This window comes from Vidua macroura, chromosome 1, assembly GCF_024509145.1.
Source record: "Vidua macroura isolate BioBank_ID:100142 chromosome 1, ASM2450914v1, whole genome shotgun sequence".
NCBI lineage: Eukaryota > Metazoa > Chordata > Aves > Passeriformes > Viduidae > Vidua > Vidua macroura.
In genome coordinates this window covers 62,342,471-62,354,526 of record NC_071571.1, presented here as the reverse complement: position 1 = coordinate 62,354,526, position 12,056 = coordinate 62,342,471, and the positions used below count along the sequence as shown (strand labels likewise).

At 40.7% G+C, this 12,056-nt stretch overlaps 1 long non-coding RNA gene across 1 annotated transcript; it reads left to right on the top strand.

Annotated features, from left to right (window-relative positions):
* Positions 1-3,926: 3,926 nt before the first annotated feature.
* Positions 3,927-8,629, top strand: LOC128816462 (uncharacterized). The gene is made up of 2 exons (XR_008439920.1): positions 3,927-4,055; positions 4,147-8,629. It is a non-coding gene; the product is annotated as an uncharacterized LOC128816462 (long non-coding RNA).
* The last annotated feature ends 3,427 nt before the right edge of the window (positions 8,630-12,056 follow it).

The window sequence follows — 12,056 nt, the reverse complement described above, 5'->3', positions numbered from 1 at the left end:
CAACTGGACCATTCCTTGTGATTATATGTTTCCATCAAATTAGCAACTCCACATTTTACTGATATACACAAGTGTGCTCTAATTGAAAACATAACATTTCTCCCAGTATCTGTTATTTTTCAGTTCCTACTTCCTAGGTGGCACTGTTTAGTGTTAGTCAGAGGTGGCAGCTTTTGAGTATAATAAGGAAAAACTTAAATTTATGGTTGATTCTATTTTTTCTGCCTAGTCTCTTCAGTGCCTGTGCTATGCTTAATCAAGGTGAAGTTCTGCTTCCTTTGACTTCAGGAATAAAGACCCAAAGTGGAGCTCTTCCCAAAAGGAAAAGCTGACACCCTAAATATTTTGTTTTCCAAAACCAAAGTTTTGTTTTCAGTGATGTTCAATACATTACACTTGCAAGGATCCATGTTGCGTTGGAGTACTGTATCAAGCAGAAAATTAGCCATATAAAGAAGTATTTGGTTTAACAGCATCTGAAAATGACTCCACAAAATTCAGTAGCCTTTAAGCTCTCATGAAGTAAGATTATTTTGGGCTCTCTGTATATTGCTCTGATTCTTCATGTTCATCTAGTGTCTACTCAGCTGCTGAATCTTTGCTCTGAAGCCTGTCCCCTGTGGACAGTTACATCAAATCCAACATAACTCATGTATCCCTAAGGCAGCACAAAGCTGCACTAATATGGAGCAGGATTTGTGATCAAATGTTTGAGAACAGGTCTTCAAATCCTGGCACCAAACCTGGGAAAATTTTTATTGATGACTTGTCAAGGCAGCATCCAAAACAATCCAAGTTCTTCCCACATATTTCAGCCCAAAAGCTTTCATGTGAACACAAACAGTAATGATCTCAACTCAGAATTCTTACCTGTACCCTCAGCTGCTCTGTTTGGACAACTTCTGAGTTCTCCATTCTCTGGAGGGAAGAAATATGCTCTGAAGCTAAACTAAGAAAGTCATATTAGACAGGTAATTTAGAGTCTGCTACTGAATTACTTTGAGAGCTAACAACATCTAACAGAGTAAAGTACCCATGTTAGAGATTTGAAGAGGGAAGAAAGGTTGTTACCCTTGCTCTTAACAAAGCACTTATTGGGGACTTTATCTGAAGTATAAGAATTAGATTTGCAAGCACTATGTGCATAAGACCATCTCTCACATAAAGCCTTTCTTCATCTAAACCTTTCTACATTTCTGAGGGAATTATGACTGGTCTTCCTCTTTGCAATTCTTGCCTCTTCTCCTTCCTCCCTCTTCATTGACACCTAATGTTACTGGATCTTCGTTAAAGGTACATACATTGTGTGCTTGCATAGGAGGTTTTTCACAAGATTGTGGATATATATTTATAGATACTCTAGGGCTCATTTTCCAGGTCTGATTGAAAAAAAAGTGTCTTGTTTATTCTGAATAAACCAACATCCTCCATGTTGGTTTAGCCCTGATTCTGACTTCTGAGTAGTTTATGTTTCATATGCAAGGGAGCTTCGGGTTTTCTCCTGTTTCTTATGGATAACACCTGGTAGAACACTGGAATTGTTATCAGGGTGTTCACTAGCATTTTAGTGCTTTAGTTAATAGTTGAAATGGAAGCGTATGGAGATAAAATTATAATCATGTGATAACAATTTGGAGGCGCTACTAATTTGAGCTGAACTTGGTTAAATTAATATGAAAAGTCCCTTCATTCCTTGGTGCCCTCCCTGTGCTTTCAGTGGCAGATCTAGGAAAATGTATGCAATTCAGCAGTGCAGTGAAGGCTGACTATATAAGAAACGCAGGATGAACATTTATTTCCTGCATTTATTTTCCCTGGGAGGGAGGTCAGCACTGGAAGAAGTTATGGAATCTCCACCTCTCAGAGTTTTCAGGATGAAGTTACATCTGACCTGATGTAGTGTTGATGATATCCAGGGATTTCACTAAGTTACCTCCAGATGACCCTTCCAACATATCCCTAAGTCAGAACAGATAAATGAGCAACTGGTATCAGATGGGAAAGATCATCGACTCACGGAGTTACAAACTGCTGCAGCTCTGTCTTAGAAACTAATGAGAACAGACTAGAAGCCATTCAGAGAAGAGTGTTACAATTGTTGTAGGTTAAAAACCATGGGATTGGTCACCAGGACAGGTCCTCGCATTTTGTAATCCAAAGCCCTGAAGATACATATTTTGCTGGACTCAGTTCCTGCCTCAGTAATATTTTGGACTGGAAAAGTAATCCATAACCTGGATTCTCCATATTAGCTGACATAGCATCTGAAAGTACAGTATTATATTGATTAGCTACAGTCAGAATGTGGGTATACCTCTAGTGTTTTCCATCAAAGATTTGCCAGTGCTGAAATTATTAACCCCACAGGTGAAAATGCTCTCAGATGACTGTGGTAATCTTGTGATTTCTGTACATGCAGTCCTGCGCCTCTCCTGAATACTAGCAGCATTGCTGAGGCTGAATGATACTACTGGATTTTACATGGAATTTAGGCAATTCCTAGGTGCAGCCCATTGCAAAACCTCTTTCTGAGAGGAGCCAATGAGAATAAGCTACAACTGTCTTGTGCAAATTTTTGCAATCTGCTATTGCGTGAACAGTTGGGAAGGTTGAAAGCAGCACAAAAGAGCACTTGGGTTTTGCTCCGATTGCGTTTTCCTGTGTAAGGGTTAAGCATGTCTCTTCTGGGGGAATTCTGGCTTTATCACCATTATGTAACTTCAGAGATTGAAATGGGATCCTGTGCAAAGCAACTATGTGGATTCACAGCAGTTCTATTCCTATATTTCCCCGACACCGTGTACAGTTTCAGTGTAAAGAGCCAGGGAGCGCAGCGTTGTGAGGTGATGCCCAGCTTTTGCAAACAAAGGGGACGGAAGACTCTGTGCCACCTGTCGAACAATTGTTAGGCATAAAACAAGCTACAAACCGCTAACTGTTTATTGGATGATAACTTTGTGAGCAGCAATTCCATCGATCATCAAGGTCAGCTTCTCTGCTTTTGTTTCTCAAGCGAGCCAGTCCCGCTGTTCCATGCTCCTATAGGCAAGATGGTAAAACAGCTAAGGATGTTAACTGCTTGGTGCCCTGACAGTAAACAGCATTGCAGAGCTGCATGCTCTCTTTTGGGGGCTGACAGAGGTGTCCAGATGTTTCTGCGTTAAACAGGGTGGCACAACACCTTTGCAGGAATTGGCAGGCAAGAATGTTTGCTTCTTGGCTTGGACTAAAAGCTTTTGAGTTGGCAATGTGAGGAAAATGTTACCACCATCCGCAAACCAGAGAGAGCCCTGTTGTGTCCATACATGAAAAAGAGAAAAAAAACTGTTCTGCTAATTTTTTCCTGTTTATTTTGTGGACAGTGCATTTACTAAAATTACTGGTTAAGGAAATGGTGAATGCCTCTGTGTTTCTTGCTGTAGCTGCTCATTGGATGTGGGGCTGAGTGGGAAAAGGAGTAGTCTTGGCAAGCAGCTTATTAGTCTCAAATAAATTATTCAGAATGCAGGTTTGGATACAAATTGCAGGGAACGATAATGGAGATGGTTTTCTGAGTCTGTTCATGTTAGGGAGATATGGAGTATGCTTTTCAGGAATTCACTTCAGTGCAATCAGTTTAGAATAATGTAGCCTGGAAGTAATATTGCTGCCATCCAGCTAGTGTCTGTGGAACAGCATTCTCCTGCCTTCTGAAGCATTGGCATTGAAGATGGATAGATATGGAGATATTTATATTTTGGGCTGCTGCCTTTTTAAATTTTTTTAATTTTTTTTTAAAGGGAAATTCATTCTCACCACTAGAGAGGGGCATGTTTCGGTTGAGATATTCCCGCCCCCCCCCCCACCCCCCCCGAGTGAAATACTGGACCACATCAGCATCCGATTTGGGTGCGTCATGTGGTTTCTCATGTGATGCTGGTCTCACTGTGCTTTGGAGAGTGAGCCTTTGTGACTCTGCACTCTTGGACAGTAGCATCCAGCAATATAGGATACTTTGGGGAGGGAAAGGAAAAGAGGCAGCCTCCTAGAAATGCCCAAAAGCCCAGAAAAATAAAGTTACGACAATTTGTTATAGTTATTGTTTCTTCTTAACTGTTTTGGCTTTTATTTTTAATTCTGGGTCTTCCCTTTTCTCCGTTCCTGCAGGCATAAAGCTGCACTGTTTGGAAGAAGCAAGACAGTCTTTCCTCACAGCTACGATGCTGCACTGCTTTCAACAGAACCTGCTTTTCCCTCCATTTACCTGGGCGACTGCTGCTCTTTCTGCTGCTGCTGGGGCTTCTGCAGTCTTGCTGCCTGTGCTTCACCCTGGCTTGGCTGACTTGAAACTCTCTCATCTGCACATTGCTAAGGAAGAAGAGCGATGGAGCCACAGATTTTTTTTTTTTTTTTTTATTGGTTCTGAAAGCCAAGGGTTGCAATATGTGATGATTTTGGGGTTTTCTGTGGCGGGGTGGAGGGAAGAGGAAGGAAGGGTGTTAATCTAGGATAGAGTGGGTGAAAGCTTAAAGAAATATTATGTAAAGTAATCCAGTGCTTGACAAGGGCATCAGCAACAAGAATCCAGCCTCTGCTGCTCCAGAGAATTAACATGGGGAAGTCACAGTGCTGCAGTCGGGTTTCACCTCAGTGCTGTGCTGGAGATGGATAAATAAGGTATCGGTTGCATCTGCCTGTTAAGGCAAAGCCAAGGGAGAAGGAAAGAGTGAGTGAATGCAAATGCAAAGGAAGAAGAAACGCTCTGTGCCGTTTGATTCTGTGGCTTCTCACTGCAGAGAGGATGGCTTGATTAACAAAGCAATGTTTGGACGGAGGGACTGTAAATTGTAGCTTGAGCATTCCTGGTGCTGCCAGGGAGTGAACTGATGAGTTAGGTGGCTGCAGGAATATCCCTAGGGAAAACAGCAGCCTCGCACTCTGTGTGTCTATATCTGTGTATGTATGTGCTTTTGTGTGTGTGTGTGTGAACACGTATAGAAATGAAAGAAAGATATTTCTGACCACTTTATAGAGGACGTTTGTCAGTTTGCTGGGTCAGACTTGATTGCAGCTTGTATTTTCAGCTCTAGCTCTACACCCATTTCCTGACTGAGGTGGCACTTTGTGAAAACAGATGGTAGGCAGTATTCTTTTAAGAAATGTGAAAGCAGATCCTTTCTGCTTAACACCTTGAAGCACTGAGTCTTCTGCACTGTGTTGAGAGAAACTGTGGAGTTTCATTTTCTCCACCTTAAAATCTCTATAAACACAGCTGTATTCAGTATGGTGAAAAATTCTATACTGTAAATAGAAATGTGATCAATCTAATCAAAATAAATGCATCCCAGATGACTTCTAGACCAGCTGGCTACCACAGTCATCAGATGGCTAAATCCTCAACTGGGCATTTGTATTCGGTGTTATACTTGCATCTTTTTATTTTTCTCTTTTTCTTTTTTCCTTAGATTTTCAAAATCAGCCTCTAATTGAAAAGGATTCTTCATATATTGAGAAAAGGCAATGTTTTCTGTGAAATATACCTGGGTGTATTTTTACTGTGGAATCTGCTTGGAGTGATTTTAGAGTAGGTAGACTTGTCACAGTACAGGCATATTTCATTTGGTAGGTAGCTCAGCCTGGCCATATCTGAACAATGCAGAAACAGGGAAAACAAGCACTGCACTCAGCTAGCAGGGCTTGGCATGGATTCTAGCAGCTGCCTATCAAGAAAGACAAGGTTTTTTCCTTTCCATTTTTTCCCTTTTATAGAAAGCCATAGGCCATAATGTCATACTAAAATGTGTATGAGGGGATTTCCCAATAGTCATGGTGAGCTACCCTGCAAGACGCTCGTCTAGTCCTTCCACTATTTGTTCCCCAGCCTACAAAGGCAGCCCTGTGTGTTGAATTGTATTTAGCCAGCTGTTGGATAGCATTCTTGTGCTGGGGGCTAAGGAATCTTATTACTCCCAAACTGTAGTTTTCTGTTTGCTTAAAGAAAAACAACTTTGGCAATACAGCAGGCTCTGCAAAGAAGTTTATGCCACTCCTATACCTTTCTGAATCTGTTGTGTGCTTCTAACTCAGGCACTTTAAAGCAAGCAAGGAAGGAGGAGGAGAGACTCTGAACTTACAGCTTCAAAGCTGCAAAGACGAGCAAAATGTCAGCAGCTTGTAATTAGGAGCCCATGGTTACGTCAGTGACTGGATCTCTCCAGGAATTGCTATGAGATGTGTGCCACAAAGCAAAGGAAGACTCTCATAACCTGGTTAACAAGCCTGGCTCAAACAAGAAAGAGCAAATGGATTAATGAATCTGCTGTGTTCCTAACTCAGATGCGGATGGATTACACGCATAAGATTTGCTGAATTCTGCAGCAGTGAAGACTGAATTATGGCATGCATTCACCAAAAGTACATATCCTTCAGGAAAAAATGCAGATGAGCAGTCTATCCTTGAAAATTTCTTTCGTTGCTCTGTCCTGTACAGGCAGCTGCATGACATGGAGGCATGCTCTGGAGGAGGTGTTTAAAGGTGTTTAAAAGGAAGATGCAATTAGATACAAAGCAAGCCTGCTGAAATTCTGTTCTGGCATTACAGATTTGATACTGAAATACCACCCCAGAGGAGACCGGCTGGGCTCTGGTGTGGTTTATATTAAGCGTTCTCTGGTTTAGAATGAGGGGGGAGGGAGAGGGCTTCCTGCAGCATCTTGCAGCCATACAGAAGTCCCCAGGGCTGTGGGAAGCAGGAGGGATGGTGTGCTCTTAAAGACACATGCCCAGATCCTGCCAAGGTGCTTTATGACCTCTGTAATTATTTTTAGGTCTGTGAAGGCAAGTCGGCAGTGCTTAAGCAGTGAGATTGCAGGGGGTGTTTAATCTGCTGCGACTGGCCTTTCTCTGTGTCATGGCTGGGAGAGGTTTATAGAGCTTTTATCAATACCCCTCCACCAGATCCAGTGTGCATGTCTGTCACTGTTCCCAAAGACCAGTTACTGGAGTTCTGGTGTGGTTCCCTGCTCCCAGCAGAAGTCACTTGCAGTTCAGATCTGTTGTAGTTTTGCAGTTGCTCTTTAATTTATCAGGATAGGTAGATTGTATTTTACAAACAGTGGGGGTGGGTGGTTTTTGGTTTGGTTTTGGTTTGGTTTTTTTGTTTTTTTGGGTTTTTTTTTTTGACGGTGAACACAAATTTGTAGGAGGAGGTGACTCTGTATATTAAACCAATAGCTCTTTGAATTGTGTGTAGTATAATTTAAATATACTTACTTTAATTAATAGAAGGTTACAAAAGCTGGCATTGTCTGGGGCTGTTTAATTTACATCTTAGGTTTAGTCAATGAGCATAACCTGCCTGATTACAATAGTGTATTCTGCACAGTCAACAGGGTGGAAGGCATTATTTTGTTTGTGTTAGTTCAAACAGCTGGTCATTAATGCAGGCCCCATCTCCAGAGTGAAGTGCTAGTGGACATGAATGGCTGCCTGATTAATGCTGCCCCTCGACGGGTCCTTCATCCAGCAGCGATGCTTGCAGCAGCATAATGCAGCGGGATTTGATTGCGCTCTAACAGGGTAGTATGTCATTGTGTCACCAAGCGATCGAGGTTATTATGGGGTAGGGCAGACAGACGGGACAGTGGGGTTACTAGACCGTGGCATTTTTAGAAATGCAGGGCTGACCTACTTAGAGTTATTCTTGCTGGCTGGCAGCTGCCTGGTGCAGGGCTCCCCCGGATAGGCTGCGGCTGTTGCTAGGGGGAATTAGCATGAATTTTTCCACATACAGACTCAGTGATTGAATGATAAAAGCTGACTGGAATTAAAGAGATTCGGTTCAGTATTATGCAGATTTATCTCCCTCATTTTTTTTTTTTTTTCTCTCTGTCAAATGCATAAAAAGGAGCAGAAAACAGTTTGTTTCCATTTATTTTTGACCTATTTTTTTTTTTTTTCCAGAGGAGGGCAGAAGTGTTGTGAGGTCATAATTTAATACTTAGGCCATTGAAATGATATGATAGTGGGCATGCATCTTTAATGTATGGAAGATTAAAATGCTGCCTCTCTGGAAGGGAATGAAATGAATATATTTTGTGTTCTGGTCAGGCTGCCACCTCTTTTTATTTGAAGCCATGTCAGATTCTTTTATCTGGAAAGGGGAAACATATACCAGGTTTTATTGCATAACAATTACTCTTAGCTATTTTTAGCTATCTCTACTCCAAAAAAATTAGTCCTATTTATGCTAGTGGATGAAATTAATCCCCAGGCTATGCCTTATGTATGTGGAGACAGATGCCCAGGGCAGCTGCAGTGTTGTGCATCGTGTTCATATGAGAAGGTGTTTACATACTGCAGGCTTATCAGCACTGCATACCTAGCAGAGTGCTGATGCCTGACATGTAATCAGATCAATTAAAGAACTCTTCTGGATTTCAGAGTACTTTTCAGGCCCTGGTTTGAAGCTGGAATCTCTAGACAGCCGTCTTTTATTTATCTACATCTGCCTAAAACAGTGTTATCTTTTCAGAGAACTCTGTGCTCCCTTAGGAAGCAAATAAAAACAATACTCAGTGAAGAATCCTTTGATGTAATCATGAATATTTCCTTTGTTATTATCACTAATTATAGAAGATCTTTGTTTAAACCGCTATTTCCCCCTGTGTGATCTTTTACCATTCAGAGAAGTTCCAATTTAGTACTTATAATTTTAAGTTAAATATTCATGGCAATGCATCATGACATCACACTCAAAGAAGTGGGAATTTTCAAAATATGAGACAATGGGGGATGGGAGAGAAGGACCCACATGCCTTTGGAATTGCAAAATAAAAAATGGGACTCAGTGCTGAAAAGTAGTGAACTCATTTTTGTCTGAAACAGTTTAATTTCAAATATTTGGATGAATGAGATACCTTTTAGAGGGGTGTGAACAGCTTGCACATCTGAGGTACCTTTTAGAGGAGTGTGAGCTGCCTGTGCATCTCCCTGGACAACTAGCTGCTTCCCTGGACCCAGAGCTGTCCTGCCTTGGCCCCTGGAATTTATTGGGAAGATATAAAAAATATGAAACCAGAAATGGAGACATGAATTTGAATACATTTTGTGGCTGAGGCAAAGCATTCAGTTACTACAGAGTTGAATTTCCTATGTCTTTTTCCTGGCATTGATTCATTACTGAAACTCACACCACTTCCTTCTCTGCTCCTTCCTGACAGTCTCATGAAGTGACAGATTTTTAGAGAAGTGAAAGTGAGGAGGGGCACAATTTGATGCCCAATAATTGTATTTGCCTTGTCTGTCTTTGAAGGTTACTCCAGAAAGTTGTGGTCCCACTTCCCTCAGCAATATTCTCTTAATCAAAATCTGATGACCTGCTCCACTTTCCTGTAGGATGCTGCAGGATGCCAGGCAACAGACAGCCTTTGTCTACAGCTGTCTCTTGAGGTTCCTGCCCTTGTTGGTTGTAGCCAGTCGTAGTTTCATCCAGTTCACCTGGATGAAACTTGGGCTGACTTGGGCTTCAGCAAATCAAAATAAGCATGTGATACCATATTAATGCAGTACCCCATTTTCTAGAAGAAAGAATTTGAGTGTTTGGTATATTCGTGCTAGAAAAGAGGGAGTTCAAAGAAAAGCAACAAACAAGATACAGCATATACTCTTGGAAAAGAGCTGTGTCCTTGCTGTTTATCTAGATTTCAACACACTGATTGTTTATAACAAACATCAAATCAGACAGTTTAACAAACCATCAAGTTGACATATTAAATATAAAAAATGTAGTGTGCCAGAAATTGTATTAAATGTAAAGTTGCCCTGCTGGAAGTCTCTTCAATGAAATTTTTTCCAAACAATTGAATATGTGAATGATGTGATCATAATACTTTGGGTAATTATGAGTAGCAGAAATACGGAGTTAATGAAACAAACCGAAAATCTGAGCTCTGTGTGTGTATATACTGCATAGGAAGCAGGATGCCAAAGGAGTTTGAAATACATGTCCGTGTTGAAAATATTGTCAAATGTGCACAGTCTTTTGAAAAACCCATATTAATCACTTTTTGATGATCTCCTCTGAGGTTTCTATTCTTGCTACAACTTACACCTCCTATGTAGAAGTTTCTTACCTACAAAAGATTGCGTTATATTTTTCAACATTCTTGTGCTGTGACCTCTCCTGTGAGATAAGAAAGATCTATTATGCTGAGTTTCATGCTCTTGGGTGACTAAGTGAATGCTGATTTACTGGGAGCAATATGTAGGCAATAATTTTTTTTTTTCTATCAAAATACCCAGAATCCTGCCTCCATTTGCAGCTGAGGTGGCTGTACTGATTAGCGTATTCCTGACATCAAAGTCTTGGCCAGTCATGGATTTGCTGAGCATTTTGTGATTTTATGGCAACTTTCTGTTTTTCTGAAAATGATCAGAGGATACAGGATATAGAGCAACTCATCTAGATTCCCATGCCGCAAGGAGTGAGTTGACTCCCAGCCTTCACCCCCTGCAGGGCCATACAGATCAGTTCTTCTGTAGTAAATGTGTTTCAGTTCCAATTTCAAACCAAAAGTACAAGGAATTGTCTCATATTTCTTAAAAGACTGGCAATTAGCACATTCCTTTTATTGCAATTCAGTAGGGAATACAAATGTTTAACAAAATAAAATAATCCTTATAAGATTTTTTTTTCTGTGATCCATTAACATGGAAACAAATTCTGTAATAAATGCTCCTGTAACAGCCAGGAGCAGCATTATTGTGGCTCCCACATTCCTGCTCTTCCTGTATCCATGCATGTATGTGCCTGTGCTCTCAAAATTGCTGCACACATGGGGGTGGGGGTGTATACAAGACACAAGCATAACTTACACAAACACAACACTGTAGCATATAGCATGTAATCACAGTTGTCTCAGTGTAGCATCAAAGCCTGTGCCTCTAGATATATGATGCGCTTTTATCTATGATGAAAAGTGGCTTGAGATGAAATGTAGGCAGTTCTGGTGTGTAGCACCAGCCATTGTGTTAATGATATCATCCCATTCAGAACCAGCAAAGACAAAAGAAAAATAGAACAATCATGTTTATGTGTGATAGAATGGTAGCAAGAAGGGTAGTGTGGTGAAAAATGGGGTGTACCTAGATAGCTGTATTTCATAACTACTTGTGCCTTTTGTAGACATGTAGAATGATGGGCTGTTTAAGACAGAGAGAGATATTTTAAATTATTTCTAATTCTTCCCTCCTGCTCTTAGGCCACCTATTTCAAAAGTGAATCCAGACTCAGATCTTGACAGAGATCGTGATCCTGTTGAAACCAATAGCTGTTTTATTCTGGAATTCAGTTGGGCCAGGCTTTCATCTCTTGTATTTTCCCCTGAATATGTCTTTTTTCAATGCTCTTTCTCCAAAGTCTGGTGTTTCTGTTTCTACATTTTTCCCCCCTCTGTTCCTCTGAAAAATTTTTGAGAGGTTACTTTTTTGTTGAGCAGTTTACTATAAATTTGCTCTTGAGTAGGAGAAAATGTGGGGAAATATCACTTCCCTCCTGAGCTAGTAAGGTAGGATTGCAGTGAGTCTCAATAATTATGTTTTTCTGAATACTCCTGCTTTCATCATAAGATGTCTTTAGTTTTTAATGAAAGGGAACAGGCAGTGAACAAAACAAATATGCCAAGGAGAACCTGGTCTCTTAACAGGCTGCAGAAACGTGGGTAATGAGATGGCTGGTGTCTTTACCTACAAAGCTAGGGGTCTTAGAAATGTCGAGGGAGGCAGAACACAACAATTTCAAACAAGAAATGCTTTCTAGCTCTCTAGCCACTTGTGCTGTTATCATCATTAAGGTTAACAGTGAATTCATTTATCTTTTTTTTTTTTTTTGGCACCTTAGTTTGCATAAACAGTACTCACAGCAATATTCAAAGAAATTATTATATGGAGGCAGGTATACCACAGTTATGTCAGTTATGTCTGGGTTTGTCATGTTTTTCTTCATAATATACAGACACAGTAATTAGGCTCCTTTGAGGTCAAAATGTTTTTGATACTTCAAAGATGGAGACATTTGA